An 18,013-nucleotide genomic window follows, 5' to 3' on the forward strand; every position below is an offset into this window, starting at 1 on the left:
TGCACAATTCAGTGGCATTTAATACATTCATAATGTTGTGCAATACCACATTTATCAGACTCTGAAACATTTTTTATCACCCCAATAGAAAACCACTTACCCTTTAAGTAGTCATGCCCCATCTATCCTTTCTCCCCAAACCACTGGTAAGCACAAAACACCAATCCGTTTTCTGTTTCTATGGATTTGCTTATTCTGGATATTCATATAAATGGAACCATATGCTATGTGATCTTTTGTGTCTGGCTTCTTTCACATAGAATTATTTCAATGTTCATTCACATTGTAGCATATATCAGCACTTCATTCCTTTTTTATGACTATTATTCTATTGTTAGTATGTACCACATTTTGTTTATCCGTTCATCTACTGATGGACACCTGGCATCTAATCTTAAAATATAAACCTGATCCTTGACCTTTCCCTTTACTGTATTCCCCACACCTAATGTATCAAGTCCTGTACATTTTACATCCAAAATACAGATCCAATCCTACTTTTCCCCAACACCACTGCTATCGTGAAGCCAGGACACCAACATCTCTCACCTAACTCCAAATTTTTGACAAGATCCCATTCTTCTCTCTACTCCAATTTTCAGCTGGTAACTGCAGAAACTATCTCATCCATTCATTTCAGCAATATCTACTGAGCACTATTCTCAGTAAACATTCTCCATGGAACTTGCCTCCTAAAAGCATGACAGACAACAAAAAAATCCATACTATAACGCCAGGTCAGTACTCGGCTTAAAATCCTTCAATGATTGTTCATTGCACTTTGAGGAAAATCCAAGCTCAGCATGGCCTTCCCAACTCATCTCAGGCTGCTCCCCAGTCATGCTGAGCTCCGTTCCTCCACCTCATGGTCCTTGAACAAGCTGTTCTCTCTGCCTCATCCCTCAGATCTCAGTGTAAATACCTCTCCTTAGGCTGATCTTCCCCTGTCACTCTGTTAAGCAGATTCACCCTTCATTCATCTCAATCATTCAAGAAATTTGTGCTAAGCATTGTGCTGGGATCTTGGGATGAAGCCATGTATGAACTCCTGGAGCCTTCAGACCAGTGGGGAGGACCAAAAAATGGATGGACAAGTGCTATGAAGGGAGAGTAAAAGGGAGGGGACCTGCTTTACAGAGAATGGTCCAGAAGGCCTTTCTAAGGAAGTTATATTGGAGCTGGAGGATGAGAAGGACTCAGCTGGGAAAAGGTCCTATTACTCTTCACCACATCCTGGCTATGCAATGCAATGTTGCACCCTTCAATGTTTGCTTTTGAAGAAGCATAGCACTTAATGTCTGTCTCCTGTAATAGACTGTACTGTATTTCCAGCACCTAGGACAGCAACTACCATTTAGGAGGCATTCGATGCTCATTGATTCAATTAACAATTGGGTAAAAAAAAAAGAATTAATAAGTCCACCAATGAAATCACTTCAGGAAGCATAATAAATCATACAGTTTTGATATTTGTTGTCATTATTTTATGGCAAAGGACAGCTACTCTGTTGGGTTTTAGAAAACTGGGTTGACTGTAAAATGAGAATAAAGGTACCTAACTTGGAAGATTACTGGATAACTAGGAGAGAATGCATAGATAAATCAGGCACTCAATAACAGGCAGCAAGAGTCGTGGCTATTATTAAAGATTCTGTCTTTACAAAAGCTGATTTACTCAACTCAAACTCCAAAATCCATTTTCAGATGCAGTCATGAAGTTAAAAGATAAAAAAAATGAACACTTTGAAAATGCCTGCTCTGCATTAGGCACACTGCAAAGCCCTTTCTGTCATAGTCATCTCATTCACTTTCCAAGCCCATCCTCCCAGATGCCTGCCCTGGTACAGCTCTCAATCCCACCTGAGACCAAGGCACGTCTTACTCCCCCAGCTGCAGGCAGTATTGGCTTCTCACAGTTCACAGCTGAGTCTCTTCCTCCTCAGGAACTGTCCTGCTGAAGGGACACCCAAAGTTGTGCCCCCCTCCGGGGGACAGTGCACCCACTGGATGGTCAATATGGGGCTTCAAAGGCTTGGCCCTATGCCTAAAGGGATCAATGGAAACCTCTCTTGCACTCCATCACAGATCAACTTCTCCCTCTGCCCGGTCTTGCTTCCTTCCCTCATTACCACCCCTGCTTCATCCCCAGAGTAAGGCCACTACCCAGGAATCCCTTACACACAAATCTCAGAGTCTCTGATTATGTTTCCAGGGAACCAGACCTATGGCAGGGGGGGATGACGATTTCCTTTTACATCAGAAAACTGAGGTTCAGAAAGGTTGATAACGTCCCCGGGCACATAGCTCAGGTGACTTTCTGGCCTGACTCCCCAGCAGACCTTGCTCGTTACTACAGCCTCTAATAGCTGAGGCTGTGTCTCTGTGAGACAGAAAGAAGAGCCATGGAGAAGGGAAGGCCAGCAGATCAGAAAAGGGGAGGAGCCGTACCCTTCACTTTCCTCCAGGGGCCATTCCTAATGACAAAGTTGAGGTCAAAGCTTCTAGAAACAATTATTAAAAATGACCTGCAGAAGCAGACATCATCACATGGACACCACCTTCCCACCCTAATGCATCCATGGCTAGAAGAAGGGGACAGGGTTCCCGGACAGATGGGGATGCCTTAAGTGGCCAGAGTATTTGCACCCACAGCCCGAACAGGACCTACAACTTACCAGCTTTCTATGCATCTGGTCTCCATCCATTTCCACAGAGCTGCAAGAGTGACTAGATCACTGCAGAATTCTGCCACTGCCCTCCTTCGTCCCAGGACAAAATTCTAAATAGTCTAAGGCTGCTTTATAGGTCTGTGCATGCGTTCGCTCCCTGCAGTGTTGACAGCTCATTTCCTGCCTACAATATGCCCCCATCCTACTTGATCCGCTGATGTAGGATTATCTGATGTTCTAAGTCGGGATAGTGGGCTTTTTCACTTTCTTTATCTTTGCACAAGAACATCTATCTGGAATTCCTGCCATCCCATCAAGCCGCCCCCAACCCCACCCCACCCCCCAACACACAGCTTTCAGCCTGGCAAACCCTCCTACTCCTCCAGTGCCCACTCAATAGTCACCGCCTCTCTGAAGACTTCCTGGCTTGCTCACGGTCCTCCTCTGCACCTCAGTCCCCTCTATTATGGTGCACTATAATTGTTCCTCCTATTGTCCTTCTTAGTCCCAGGAGCTCCTCCAACGCCCTTCTCCGTGCTGCTAGGGCTTTCTTAAGTACAGGGTCTGGCACACAATAGGAGCCGCATAAATGCTGAATAAATACACGGGGCTCTGTATCAAGAGCTAGTGTCTGCTCCTAGCCTGGCCCGGGAAACAGCCGCTCTGAGATGTTTTCCCTGCGTCCCAGGATGACTGGGCATAGGAAACGGCATGACAAATCTGACCCCTCACCCCAGGGCAACAGGTCACGAGGGTCTGAGGACCTAGGCGGAGCAGAAATCCGCCGCTGCGGTCCCTGACTCCCCGCAAGCTCCTCCCTGGGCCCTGGCGCGGGGTGAAGGTAATCTGAGGAGCCACTACCCCGAGCCCCTCCGGCTCCCACGCTTCAGACATTCCCTGCACAAGGACCGGTCTGTCCCGGCGTCGAGCCCTGGGGCGGCGCAGCAGCAGCCCGGGGAGGAAGCGGGGCGTGCCGGCTCCTCGCCTCGCTCCCCGGCCCCTCAGCGCCCGCATCCCGCGGGCACACAGCCCGAGCGCCCGGGGACGCCGCCAGGCGCGAGGACGCCACCAGTAGTCTCGGCTGAGGGGTTGAGGGGGGCTCCCCACTGCCAGACACCCCACAAAGTCTACTTCGCCGCGGCGCTCTGCTTACCGTGGGAGCCGCCAGGTACCCAGAGCCGGGCGGGTGTCTCGGCCACTGGGCCCGCCCGCGGATCCTCTCCCACTCCGGGAGCTCAACCTCCGCATCCCACCGCGCGCCAGCGTCTCCTCTCGGCCGGCCTCCCCGCGCCGCGGCGCCCCATTGGCTCCGACAGCCAGGCCACGCCCCAGACGGCCCCGCCCCCCAGCGGCCCCGCCCCTGCACCCCTCAGCGCCTCAGCGCACCAGCCGGCTCCGGGCTTCTGCACGCAGGGAAAGTTGCTTGTAGACTCAGCTCTCACCCGGCTCAGGCAGCCAAGTGAGGTAAAACATCTCCATCCCAAGAGAGTCTAGACGTCCCCTGGGCAGGGCGAAGAGTGCAGTGGCCTTGGAAGCTGGCTTTGAGAAAGTCACCTGATCTCCCTAGAGCTCAGGAGGAGCCTCTGAGAAACCAGTCAGGACACTGTCACAAAGGTCTCAGGTAGTGTGCGGGGCACTTAGCACCAGGGATGGGTGCTAAGTGTCGCCCTCATGGAGTTTGCATGGGGCGGGGGTGGAGCGCGGCAGGCCATATGCAAACAAACAAACAAGGAACATAATGTCAGCTTGTTAACAGTTATGGGGAAGGGAGTGATTATAAATAAGAAAGGGGGCAGACATGCTATAAATAGGATGGTCTCCAAGGCTACTTTGAACTCGGAGCAGAAGGATAAAAGTGGTTCTGAGGCTGGAACTGGAGACTAGGATGGCTGAGTGTGGTGACCAAGGGGAAAGTGAGCGAGGCCAGAGCAGTGACCGGGGCTGAATCACTCTGGGCCACGTGAGGAGCTTCAGTTCTGTTTTAAGTACGAAAATAAGCCATTGGAGGGTTTGGAGGGGTCTAGGACTGTGGTAAAAGACCACTTTGGCTGTTGTGCGGAGAATGGATTTTGGAAGAGAAAGAAAGGAAGCAGGTAGACCAGTTTGAAGGTGTCTTAGCCTGGTCAGGCTGCTATAACAAAATACCACTGACTGGGTGGCTTAAACAACAGACATTTATTTTTTCACAGTTCTGGTGGCTACAAGTCCAAGATCAAGGTGCCAGCACTGTCAGTTTCTGGTGAGGGCCCTCTTCCTGGCTTAGAGACTGCTGCCTTTCCCTGTGTCCTCACGTGGTGGAGAGAGAGAGCGCCAGCGCTCTGGCATCTCTCCTTCAAAGGGCACTAATCCCATCAGGAGGGCCACACCTCCCTGACCTCATCTAAGCCTAATTACCCCTCAAAAGCCTCCTCTCCAAATACCATCACATTGTGGGGGAAGGCTTCAGCATATGCATTTTGGGGGGACATAATTCAGTCCATACCAGGAAGCTATTTCAGAAGTCCAGAGATGATGGGGAGTTAGATCAAGGTGGTGACAACAGGGATGGGGAAAGTGGACCAACTGAAGTGTATTTTGAGGATATCATGGAAAGTCTTGATGGGGTGGGGTTGGATGTAGAGCATGAATGAAGAATGATTCCTGGGTGTTTGGCTTGAGGTGCTCATGGGATGATGGTGCTATGACCAACATGCGGAAGACTAGAGAGGAGCAGGTTAGTGGCAGAGGGAAATTAAAGGCTCAATTGTAGACATTTGAGATACCTATTAGACAACCTACAACAACAGTGCCAGGCTCTCTTCAAATTGTTTTATATATATTAACTATTTATCTATATAGAATTCTCATAATAACCTTATGGTGAAAATGTACCCTCACTATCCCCATATTACAGATGAGGAAATGAAGACACTGAAAGATTAAGCAACTTGTCCAAGGTATGTTCACAACCTGGGGAATCCTAGAGCAAAGGCTGTGGTGGGGGGGAACTATTCAAAACTTGCCCCATACACAGAGAGCAAGGAGAGATAGAAGAGAGAGGCATACCACTCCAAATTGGTAGGTGGCAGGTTTAATAAGCAAGGGAACTTACATATGAGGCTTGTCTTGGGCGGCCAAAACACAGTAGATCTCTGCACTCACCCACCAGAATCTTAACAGTTTATGTAGAAGCCTTAACTGGTTTCAGTCACATACTCAGTCCAGATGGTCTCAACAACACATTACTCTCTGCAGGTTGCGTCTTTGAAACTGCACCATATATGGGAACAGTGGGTGGAATACACTTTCCAAGGACAAGGGAAGGTGTGAGGAGCCTCCGATTGCCGAGTCCAGCTCTCAGGTCAACCACTGGTCCTGTTCTCTTGATGACTTTCGCCAATAGTGGGTGGTTGGATACACAAGTTTAGATAGAGCTCAGGCGAGAGCCTGGGGCCAGAGATATGCATTAAGGAGTGCCCTGACCTGGGGCTGTATAAGAGCACCTGGAGAAGGTGTGTAGTGGGTGAAGAGAGGAGAGGCAAGGACTGAACCCTTGCAAAGTTCTCTTCCAACATCTCCACTTACTGCCTGATCCTTAGCAAGTGACCTCAGTCAATATGAGGAAGTGACCCAAGTTCAATAGCTAAGAAGGAATAAGACTAGCTCAAGGATCACAAACTCTAATCCTGTTGGGAACAAGCAGTACTGTAGCAAGTGAGGTTGGCAAGGTATGCTAGAACAGGGAGGGGTGGGGGCTGTGGCCCACTAAGGAGTGCACACTTGCCTCAGAGGGCAGTGGACTCAGCAACAACTGATTTTTGCCATATGGAAATACGCACCCTGAGTTCTCAGATGATCTCATTTTTATTAAAGAGCCAGGAAATCAGATTATGTCAAATCTCTAGATTTTTTAATCTTGGCAACTAATTAAAAAAATTTTTTAAAGACCGTGTGGGCCAAGACTGTTGGACCGAATCAAATTCATATATGGGCAAGAATAGCTCATTTGGCTGCTACTTTCCAACTCTGGGTTAGATAATACCTCAGGTCCCCTTAAGAAATTCCTCACAGTTTCTGTTCAGACACAGATGGCGACAATAGTAGCACATAAAAAGATCAAGGAAATCTCAACTTGGAAACCCAGCATAGTCTTTCACAGCATTTGGCTAGCTTCTGCCTCTACTCAAGTAGTATAGCATTTCTAAGCATCAGTTTCTCTTACCTGTAAAAACAGGAGGTCAGAACAGAGCTCCTCCAAGATTCCTCCCAATTCTATTTGGAGTTATAACAGTAGTTTTTTTCTTTTTTATTGTAGGTTTTCAAATATGCACCAGGGACATTGCTTGGGGGGAAATGGAAAGGGTATTCTTGTCTGGGTCTGCAAATTCAAAATGCCTTCCTAGTAAGGAAAGGAACAGAGTGAGATAGAATTTAAGATAAGAAACCAGGCAAATTATGGCATGGAATTTTTTTTGTTGTACTATGAATAAGAAAAAAAAGGCAATTAAGTAGATGCAGGCATGCTTAATGGTTTCTATTGAAAATTCAATGTATGGTAGCCAGTTCTCCATATATATCATAAGGCTTTGCAATAATGAGATTCTCTGTCATGTATTGGAGGTCAGCTGCATCCTAGCATTATTTATTCCTATGTGCTGAGCTTATGTAATGAAAATAGCCTGAGAACAGTTAATCACCATCCACTGAGTCAGTCCCTTTTGTCCCCACTTGAGATATTGTTGAAAGCTGAGAAACAGCTTATGATTTTACAAATCACTGAGTTTTGTGTAGGAGTGAATGTAGGGTTGGGAGCCAGAAGACCCGCATACACTCACTGAATGACTTCTTTCAACCTTCTTCATCAGTAAAATGAGAGCTGGATGAAAGGTGACTTCCTAGAAGACATTTGCATTTATGCCTCCACATTTCTTTGGGAGGAATTTTTCACTGTGTAGAGACCTGGTAATTCCCAGCGTGAGATCTTTCCAAAATTTTCTACCTCCTAGGTCCTCAGTATCCTGGAGGCAGAGATGTCACCTAAGTTGAGCCAATTAGATACTCACTATCGGGTCTTCATTTCTCCAGAACACGGTAAGGAGGGAGATGGAGAGAGAGAGAGAGATTGGCCATGAGATTGATGAGAGTGATGGTGGCTGCAGCAACAGCATCCTGAAGAGGCTGGATCCATGGTTCTGCTTGCTCCTGAATCTTGTTAGCTAACCTCCAGAATTTCCTAGGTCTCTGCCAGTGTCTCAAGCTTGGTCCTTCATGCCATACCTGTCCCCCATCCAATTTTATTTTGTTAATCTCCCATCTTTACTAAATTCCCTTCTTCTGTTAGCAGGCCAAATTATTTCTCTTACTTTTAACCAAGGATCTCAATGGATCCAGTGGGGAAAAAAACATATTGCATCATGGGACCCTGTCCCTGGGAAACAAATTCAGAGCGGGAATTTGCATATGTATGAGTGCATACACGGTGACAGGTGTGCATAGTCTTGCACCACTCAGTAAGAAACCCAACCCCACAAGGTGGTTGTGGTTCAGGTTTTAAAAGGTGTTTCTTTTTTATAAGAAGAGCCCAGCTGTGCCATTCATAACAGATATTAAAAAAACCAAAAAACACATAAGCAAGCCCTTGAAATAATAAAAGAATTGTAGAAATAAGGCTTCTAATATGTAAATTTGGTGGTTGGGAAAGTCCTTTCACATGAATTCACTCATTTCAACTCACTCCTGTGAGGTAGGCAGACTAGATAGTATTTATGACTTCTACATTATACTGATAAATAGCTGTCATTCACTGAACACTTTTTGCAGACCAGGCACTGTGCAAAGTGCTTTACCCATATAGCAACCCTGAAAAGGAGATATTATCCCCATTGTATTCGTGAAGAAACTGAGGCTTGCACAGTTTATATACATAACATACACAGCTGAGGTGAGAGCTCATCTCACACACATACAGCTTGGTGTCATGTAACACAGCTGACAGTGTGTGACAAACCTGACAATGGAACCCAGGTCTGGAGTCAGGAACTTTCTACTCCTTTTGGCTATAGCCGTTCATACTTGCCAGTGAGAGCAGACTTGATGCAGCTGTCCATCCAGGGAGAGATTTTTAAGGTCATAGGAAAGATCTTCTCATATTTCCCCCTCTCTGCCTATCACGGTGCCTAAAATCTGCATGAAGATGAATTGCTATGATTGACAACTGATCCAGGAAGTACAAATGCAAGTATGCCTGTGAGTGGTTCAATGCTAAGTTTAATCAGATGAAGAAGTAAAAGGAGTAAACCCTCCATCCAGAGAGGGTTGAGGTAGTCATCATTTCACTATGTATATCAAATAATCATGTTGTACACCTTAAATTATGCAATATTTATCAAAAATAGAGTAAAAACACCATAAAGGTAAAGGTAAAAGAACTTTTCCATTTTTTCTATTTTCTCTTTGGGTTAAAAATATCTTTTAGGAAGGTGGGGCATAGAATAAAAGAAAATCTGCCAATATTAATTTACTCCTTGACTGAAGGAATTCATTTAATCTCTAAGCCTTAGTAAAATGAGGGGAGTGTATATAATGTCCTAACATCTATGGTTCTTTTCTAGAATTCCTAAGTGAAGTCTCAGGGGTGACTCTGCCTGGTCTGGAGCTGAGATGGATTCTGAGCTCCAGATTTTGAGCAGTTGCATGCTTACTTGTTTGTAGCACAGAACATTTTTGCTGATGTTGCAAAAGATTGTCATGGCAACCAGAAAAATAAGTTTCCAAGTCTTTGGAGTCCCCCTTAAGGAGAGGCAGGTGTCAGTGGGTGTTCCTTTGTAGTTAAGGGCGCTTGAAGGTTTTAGCTGATCAAGTTACTTTCAAAGTCATGTTCTAATACATCTGCCTCCACAGCTCATGGAGAAGCAGCTGCAGTGAGGCAGAGACCAGCTCTGCCAGGATGGGCAATGAGAACCTAGGCAGCAGTTCTCACCACTGGCTGCACCTCCCAGGGATAAAATGCACCGATACTTTAGTTCCTGGTGCCCCAACCAAATCAGTTGACAGAGTATGAGGCCTGGGTATCCATAGGCATATATTTTGCCAGGTGACACAATGGTGGAGTCAAGGTTGAAAACTGCTGAACTGGAGCCTGAGTCCCAGGTCTACGGCTTTGTGGCCTTTGGGTCGCCCTCCTCACTTGTCCAAGATTTGGGTTCTTCACTTGTAAAGTAGGGTAATATAACCAGCTTTGCAGACTTCTGTGGAGTTTAAATATGAAAGTGCCTGGCAAACACAGGGGCTTACAATCAGCACGGGACTGGAACACCGAGAGCCGTTTTCTTTTGGATTAAGATCTTCCTTGCTCTCTACTTCCATGCCTTTGAGCTTCTCAGGCCTATCAGCACAGAGGCACAGTGAAGGAGCTACATCTTCCATGTCATTTTCCTTTCACTCAAAACCCTACCTAATTATGGTTTGGCTTAGTTTGGTGTCCATATATTTTCTGGTCATTTCAGCCAAGCTCAATCACCAGAGGAATAGCCAGGCAAGTTTAAAAATAGGTTTCCTCCCCCTCAACTACATGGAAAGGCAAAAAACTGTAATCTTTAAGAACATTAAAGCTGGAATTAGACTGTGTTTGAATCCTTGCTCTGCTACTTGCTAGTTGTATAACTTTGAGCAAGCTTTTGTCTCAGGCTCCTTATCTCCTTATTATCCTCCTAATGAGGATAATAATAATACTTTCTTTCCGAGGTTGTGGTGAGGATGAAATATACTGAAACATATAAAGTTCTTAGATACTGCCTTGTAAATAATTAGTATCATCAAATGTTAAACATTTTATTTGCATTGAAATAATTGACTCCTAGATTTCTCAAAAATGAAATATATACATCTTATCATTTAAGCTTAGATAATGAGCTAACCCCTCCATATGGGTTATGACATAGTGTGGCCCAGGGGTATGGAGACCAGTATTAAGCACCACTGGTTTCTGTCTTATTTGTCCCAAACTATAGCTGTTCCACTGGAGTTAGGAGTATGGGTTTTACAATAGCATCCACCATGTCTGGCATCCACCTCTGTCCCTACCCCCTAAGAAGGAAGACAGCAAATTGTTTACCTCTTGTTCTTCCCTCTTTCACCTTTCTTCTCTTCCCTCTGACCCCTTAGAGATGCTGGGCTGACTATGGCCTTTCACCTCAGCTGACCTTCCCTGGCAGGTACCCATACTGCAGTAAGGCCTCTTGGGGTCTAAGAATCATACCAGTCATCACCTTCCTCATCATTGTCATCATGGCAGCTGCCATGGAGGCACTGTGCTGAGCTTTCTATAGTCATTTGCTCATGGAATTATCCCAACAACCAACCCTGAGAGGTAGGCATATACTTTATTTCCATTTCACAGATTATGAAAACTGAGGTCTACAGTGAATATCAACTGGCTAAGATGACACAGCTGTTAAATAAGGCATCAGGGACTGAAGCACATGAGTCAATGCCCTTTACCACTCTGCCCTCTGTCAGGTAAGCTCTGGGTCACTTCCCTGTGATTACCAGCCCTTCCCCCCCGACCTTGTAGACCTGGGCTTCAGCCCACGTTTCCTGCCTTTTGAATGCTCCTAGTAGGGTTCCCCCCCCATTCCTTTCTTTCCAGTTATGACTGATGGGCGGGACTCAGTCTCCCCATCTACTCTGTCTTATCAGTTCTGAAATAATTTTAACTGTCCATGTTAGTTTGAAGAGGTTTAACTCCAGTTATTCCAAGGCAACAAACATTGGGAAGTTAAAAAGTGTTCAGAATCCTATCAAATTCTGATATTTGAGCTGTAGCTTAGTAAGCAAAAGGGAGAAGAGGTTTTGAAATCATCATTCTTTGGTTTGGATCTCAACTCTGAACTCTCTGGCTGTGAGACACTCTTTATGCCTCAGTTATATATATATTTATAATTGCTCTTTCATAGGGGTTTGGGGCTGAAGGAAACACTAGTCCTGGAACAATGAGTATAAACTACTCAAATCTCCTCTGAATTTAGGGTCTCCACAGAAGACCAATTTATGACATTTCATTACTGAATATTTTCTAATCCCAACCAACTATGTAATTTAAAGTGTATTTACTTTGTACCTTATTTCTCTGGGCCAATAAGAAAAACTACATTACACCCAGTATGTACTATTTGTCAGGTCCTTTCAGGGTGATTTTACATATTTTACTTTATTTGCCTTCACAAAACCCTCTGAAGTTAGAGTAATTAATTGTTCAGAGAAGTGAACTTTTTTGCCCAAATTTTCACACTTCTTTTTTGATTAGTTATGTGTCATCCTTCTAAGATGGGATATTTATGTTTTTACAAGAGCCTTCTGGAGACTCAATGCGTTTTCCCAAAGGAGAGCCACCAATGAGGGACCTCTCAGGCACTGTTGCAGGCTGCCAGGGGTTGTGCTTTAGTCTGGGGCTCTGGGCCTTATCCTTCCACTTACACATAAGCTCATCCCTTCTGTGCATTCTCTGTTTTTCAGACCCACTTGTTCCTGTGCATGTGGTATTATTTAATCAAGAAAAGATTTTTCTCTCATTTTCTCTTTGATGTGGAAGGAATAATTTGGCAGGAGTATCCCTCCGGAGACCAGTGTGCATCAATATAATAGATTTGAGTCCATATCAAAATTAAAGATGCCAATATTCCATGATCCAGCCATTTCACCTCCAGGAATCTTCCCTACTGATGGGTTCACATGTGTGCAGAAGGAGGCATCTTCAGTACAAAGGTGTCCTTTGTAACATAAACCACCTGACTAATTGTTCATCAGTAAGGAAATGGCTAATTGTACAATAGTGTCTCCTTATATGTGGAATATTATAAGGTACTAAAAAGAATGAGGTGGATCCATATATGCTAATAATGGCTGAAGAAAATTTCCGAGTAATTTGAACAAATTGAAAAAAGTGTGTATAGTATATACATATATACACATATATACACACTCTACATATATGTCTGCATATGATGTGTGTGAGGATGGGCCTGGCTCATTGCATTGAGAGATGGGGCTCTCACTTCTGGTTTTCAAGCCTTTGGGAGAAGAGCAGAGCTTAACTTCCAGGAGTGGATAATTGTCTTTTCTAATCCCATCTCCTCCCAGACATCAGAGAAGTGACCATCACATTAAGTGAGAGGATGCATGGGAAGGCACTTCTTGGTCTGTGAAATGCTCAATAAAAGTTAGGTACAATTTTCATCACCATTGTATGGTGGCACATAAATATTTGTTGAAAGAATATATTCTTATGGCTTTTCTTTTCAAAGGAAGAATGAACTAATGGCACTAATTTGCCTTGACATTACTAAAGACTTGGTTCAAATTGTGCTTTATTACTTAAGTGACGCATGTGAGCCTAAACAATAAGAAGAATAACAATCGTGTACTCATGCACCAGCCTCTGTGTGAAGTGGTTAACCTCCACTATCTTTTTCCTTTCAGTGGCACTTTGTGACAGATATTTTACAGATGGCAAAACTGAGGCTCAGAGAAGCTAAAAAAAAAAAAAAAAAACTTACTCAAACTTGTACACTCTATAAGTAGCAGAGTCAGGAATTGAACCCAGATCTGCATTATTTCAGAAGCATGCTCCTCACCTTTCTCAAGGTTTCCTTATCTGCTGACTCAGTTCTGCCTGTTTTTCAGGGTGATTATGGGAATCAGTTGGGCCAATTTATATGATCTGTCCTGTAATTAAGAACCTGGGATGTGCATTTAAAGGCAGATGGAACATCGGAAACAGTAGTGTGTTTATTTGTTTGTTTGCTTTTTACATGGAGGAGAGCAGAAGGAGATCTTTTATTACCAATACTAAAACATACCTGTGCTTGTGATTTTTGTGATAGGGTCACCTCCTTATGGAAGGTGAGATTGTGCATAAAGATTTTTGCCACCACCAGAATGGAAATTCTTCCCTCTGCCCCAAATATTCCTCATTAGGCTGCTTGATCAGCATGATGGGAAAAGCACATTCAGGTGGAATTAGGAAGTTTGTGGTGCGCTGCTCTGGCTGTGGCCACTGGTCCCAGCATGAATATCTGCTCACTCATTTATTGCTCCTCTGGGAATTGGCAGTCTCCATCACCGAATTGCCAGGCAACCAAAATAGCTCCTGCATCAGGAGGCAAACAAACCAATCAGGTCACTTAGAGGAGGAGCTTTACCTGGTTGGCCTCCAAGATGGAAAGAGGGCTTTCTGGTCCACTAAGGACTATAGCTGCTGGAATCAGCATGAGAACTCAGGAAATCTGAAACCTCCCATTTTGGATGGTTAAGGGGGTGGGGGGGGAGGGAGGTAAGTCATCAAGTCACACAGCAACTCTGAGGCAGAGCCAGGATGACAAAGTCAGATCTGGTCCCCAGGCTGGCGTCCCATCGCTTGTATTTCATCACCGTCATTTCAAAACTCATGTGTGAGGCACCATGTATGTATCAGGCTCTCTGTTTGGTGATATGGGAGATACAGAAAGCATTTAGACACCGTTTCTCATCCATTTATCTAACAATTACTTGTTGCACTTTCATAATCGAGGCAGCATAGCCTGGTGGTTAAGGACACAGGCCCCCATAGTCAGACAGGGCACAACTGTCAGCTTAGGCACTTACCACTTATGAGAGGAAGCAGGTTATTTAAACTTTCTCTGCCAAAAGTTTTCTCAAATAAATTGATGGTAAGGATGAGAATGAAAGAAACAGCATATTGTGTTGATGGTATGCTTAGCACAAAGCACAGTTCTATCCATGTTGGTCATCCTTGGTAATAACATGTGGGACACTTGACTTGAGCTTGGACTCTGGAACCTGGGTGCCTGGGTTCAAGTCTTGGCTCTTCCTTGTACTCAACGACGTGATCATTGTCAAGTTACTTACAATCTCTATGCTTTAGTTCACTCATCTATATAATGAGTATAAGAAACAGGACATTGTAGGTTCATTATGGGGCTAAAATAATGTATATAAAGTGTGTAGAACAGCTTTTGGCACTTAATAAGTGCTCTATAAATTTTAGCTAATATGGTACATATTTATTGAGCACTTAGTAGATACTTAGTCACTGTCCTAGGAGCTAGGGGTATGAAAATGAACAAAATAGGCACATCTCTTAGCTTTCATGGAACTATGATTATTATTACATTCTTAATAATGTATGAGGTCTGTCCAGATAAAGTCCAACCACTGTTTATATGAGAACAGGTGTGTGACATTGATGTAAACTGGCAGCCAAGGAGAGTGGACTGGAATGTGCATGCATGAACAATGATGACTTCACTTACTAGTCAGTGGGGGTGATAGATGCCTTGAATGAGCATGTGTACTGTGTGGCTGTCACATTCAAAATCACTGAGTGAGTAGAGCAACGAATCTGCATTAAATTTTGTGTTAAGCTTGAACATCCTCTGTGGAAACTATTTGGATGATTCAGAAGGCCACAGCTATGGGCAACTGGTGATTGGCAGCTTCATTACGACAGTGCACCCACTCATGCATCACATCTCATGAAGAATTTTTCGGCAAAGCGTCAAATCACCCAGGTGACTCAGCCTTGCTACAGCCCAGATTTGGCATCCTGTGACTTCTTCTGGCTTTTCCCGAAACTAAAACCACTTTTGAAAGGGAAGAGATTTCCGACCATCATTGAGATTCAGGAGAGTACAGTGGTGCAGCTGATGGTGATTGGGAGAACTGTGTGAGGTTCCAAGGTGCTTGCTTTGAAGGGGACCAAGTTGTCTTTGTCCTATGTACAATGTTTCTTGTATCTTGTACCTTCTTCAATAAATGAATCTATTTTTCATGTGACATGGCTGGATACCTTCTGGACAGACCTCATATGATCACTTTTTGATTCCTGCAACTAGATTAATAACACCTTAAGGGCTGGGGCATATGATTTGTTCACCATTGTATTTACCTGTGCCTGGCACACGACCTGACAAGTGGTGCGTGTTCAGTGACTATTTGTTTAATGAATGCTGGGCGCTACCCTGGATATAGGACAATGGCTCTTAACCAGGGATGATTTTGTTCCCCCTAGGGAATATGTCTCGGAACATCTTTGATTCTTATAATTTGGGGGAGATGGATAAGGTGGTGGTGGTGCTGGCATCTAGTGGGAAGAGGTGAAGGATGCTACTAAACATCCTACGGTACACAGAAGAGCCTCCCACAACATAGAATTATGCAGCCCCAAATGTCAATACAGCCAAGGGTGAGAAATACTGGTGTTGGAGGTCAGAGATAAGAAAAGCCTTGTAAAGACACTTTCCCTCCAAAAGCTCACGGTCTAAGGGGACCATGATAACAAAGCACACGCGTGCTGTGTGGGAGATGTAAGAGAGCATGTGAGGATGTAGGGAAGGGGCACTGGATGGGAGAGGCTCCTGGTGGAGCCCATGTCAGAGCTGAGTCAAGGACATGTATAATATTCAGGCAAATTCTGTGTGTGCTGGGAGAAGTTGCAGGACTTGGGCAATGTGAGGGGAAGGGGAACAGAATGAGCCAAGGCTTGGTTGGATACTTGGTTGGATACAAGGGGTTTGGTTTTGTTAAAGTGCGAGAAACGAGAGTGGGGAGCAGAGGCTTGGGGCAGGTGATCGTGGGAGTCTGTGAAAGGAATAATATGGAGGTTGGGCATTATGCAGTCAGCCAAAATTTCCCCAGGTCTGTTCTCTGAGCACTAACCCTTCAAGATGTACCCAGAAAAGGCCACTGTCAAAGAAGAATGAAAGTGTCCTCTCCCGTTTGGGAGATTTACAAAGCTCATGGATATCGTACGGTTTCTGACAAATCCTGCATTAAAGAATCTTGATTTATTTCATTTAATTTATCCCATAGTTATTTGACCATGAGCACTTTTTTCCCCGACATCTGTCTATATGGAGTCTACAGACCTGTCTTTAGAAAGAGGAGCAACAGGAGAACTATTGGTGGTCTTGAAGTGATGCAGTGGCTGCATTGGTGTTTTAGGATAATCTCCTTGGCTCCCGTGAGGGGTGGGCTCAAAAGGTAAGAAATGTCATTCACGCACCTGTCATGTTGCTCTGATTTATTGATCCCTGGACCATCTCTCCCATTAGACTCAGTGTAGGAAATGTATTTATTTAACTACAGTGTCCTGGTGCCTAGCTCAGCCTGACAGATAGTAAGCATTCACCGCATTTTTTTTTGAATGAGTGGATATTGTTTTCAGGCACTATGCTAGACACTGAGGCTGAACAAAACAGATGCTATCCCTGGACTCATGCAGTTAACAGAGTGGCAAGCACATAGTAAGAACTTTATGCATGTTTATGGACTGATTGAATGATTGGCATAAAGAAGACAGAAGGTGGCAAGGACCAGAAATGGGCGGGGCCTGGGAGTCTGTATTTTAAACTAGTTCCTTGGCTACTTCTAATGTCCAGGGGCTGGTATGTGGGAAGCACTGTACTGCCAATCATAGATGATGTCTCTTTGATTGGACAACTGAGATCAAAGCCCAACCTTCTTACATAAGCTGTTCCTGACTCCTGCCACTTGGAGCTTTCAAGCTCCTGGACTCACTGCCCCTGAGCCACCACCCTGCCTTTCCTGATTATGCTTGGATCCTCTGAATGGAGTTCGGAACCCTACAGGTCCTTTATAGCCCAAAACCTAATGGGAACCGTCCTACTTGACACTGAGTGAGATGTTTGCTCTGGTTTCCCCTTCACTGCATTCCCCACAACTCTCACAACTCCCGCATGGCTGTACCACTGCCTTCCTGGATCTACAAGAATGTCCCTCAGGGTGTGCTTGAAGACACCTTTAGGGAAAACCACGTATGTTTTAATGTGGGTTATGTACACATTAAAGCTCTGTTGTTTATTTAATATGAAATTGAAAGAAGATAGAGGAGTAGGAGAAGGAAAAGGAAGAGACAATTTAAGAAAGGCTGGGGGGGGGGTGTTTTTCTTTGTTTTGTCCTGGCAAGAGTTTACAGTGAAAATTAAAAAAAAAAAAGTTCCTGACTGGTTTGTGGCCAGTGGAATAATTTTCTTAACTGGCTGATCAGAGAGGAAATACCATATTTTTTGGACTATAAGATGCAGCCCCCCCAAATTTGGGAGGAAATTGGGGTGCGTCTTATAGTCTGAATGTAGCTTACTTGGCTTGCTGGGGGTGGTGGGTGGCAGTGGAGAGGTTTTTTTTTTTTTCCTTATTTTCCTCCTCTAAAACCTAGGTGTGTCTTATGGTCCGGTGTGTTTTATAGTCCAAAAAGTACGGTAGTTAGGATTGACTTAACTGGTAGCTTTCAAATTCTGGCTTGTGGATAAGCTTCACCAGAATCATCTGAGAAGCTTATAAAAAAAGTC

At 44.6% G+C, this 18,013-nt stretch overlaps 1 protein-coding gene across 2 annotated transcripts in view; it reads right to left on the reverse strand.

The window, feature by feature from the left end:
* Nucleotides 1–3,913, reverse strand: part of SYN3 (synapsin III) — a 408,941-nt gene extending 405,028 nt beyond the window's left edge. Inside the window, exon 1 of one of the 2 annotated variants that reach the window (XM_045187147.2) lies at nucleotides 3,823–3,913. The gene's annotated coding sequence lies outside the window, so the exon portion shown is untranslated. The remainder of the gene's footprint in view (nucleotides 1–3,822) is intronic. The other variant, XM_053922017.2, reaches the window with a different exon arrangement.
* Between the last annotated feature and the right edge of the window lie 14,100 nt (nucleotides 3,914–18,013).

This window comes from Desmodus rotundus, chromosome 3 (assembly GCF_022682495.2).
Source record: "Desmodus rotundus isolate HL8 chromosome 3, HLdesRot8A.1, whole genome shotgun sequence".
Classification (NCBI taxonomy): Eukaryota; Metazoa; Chordata; class Mammalia; order Chiroptera; family Phyllostomidae; genus Desmodus; species Desmodus rotundus.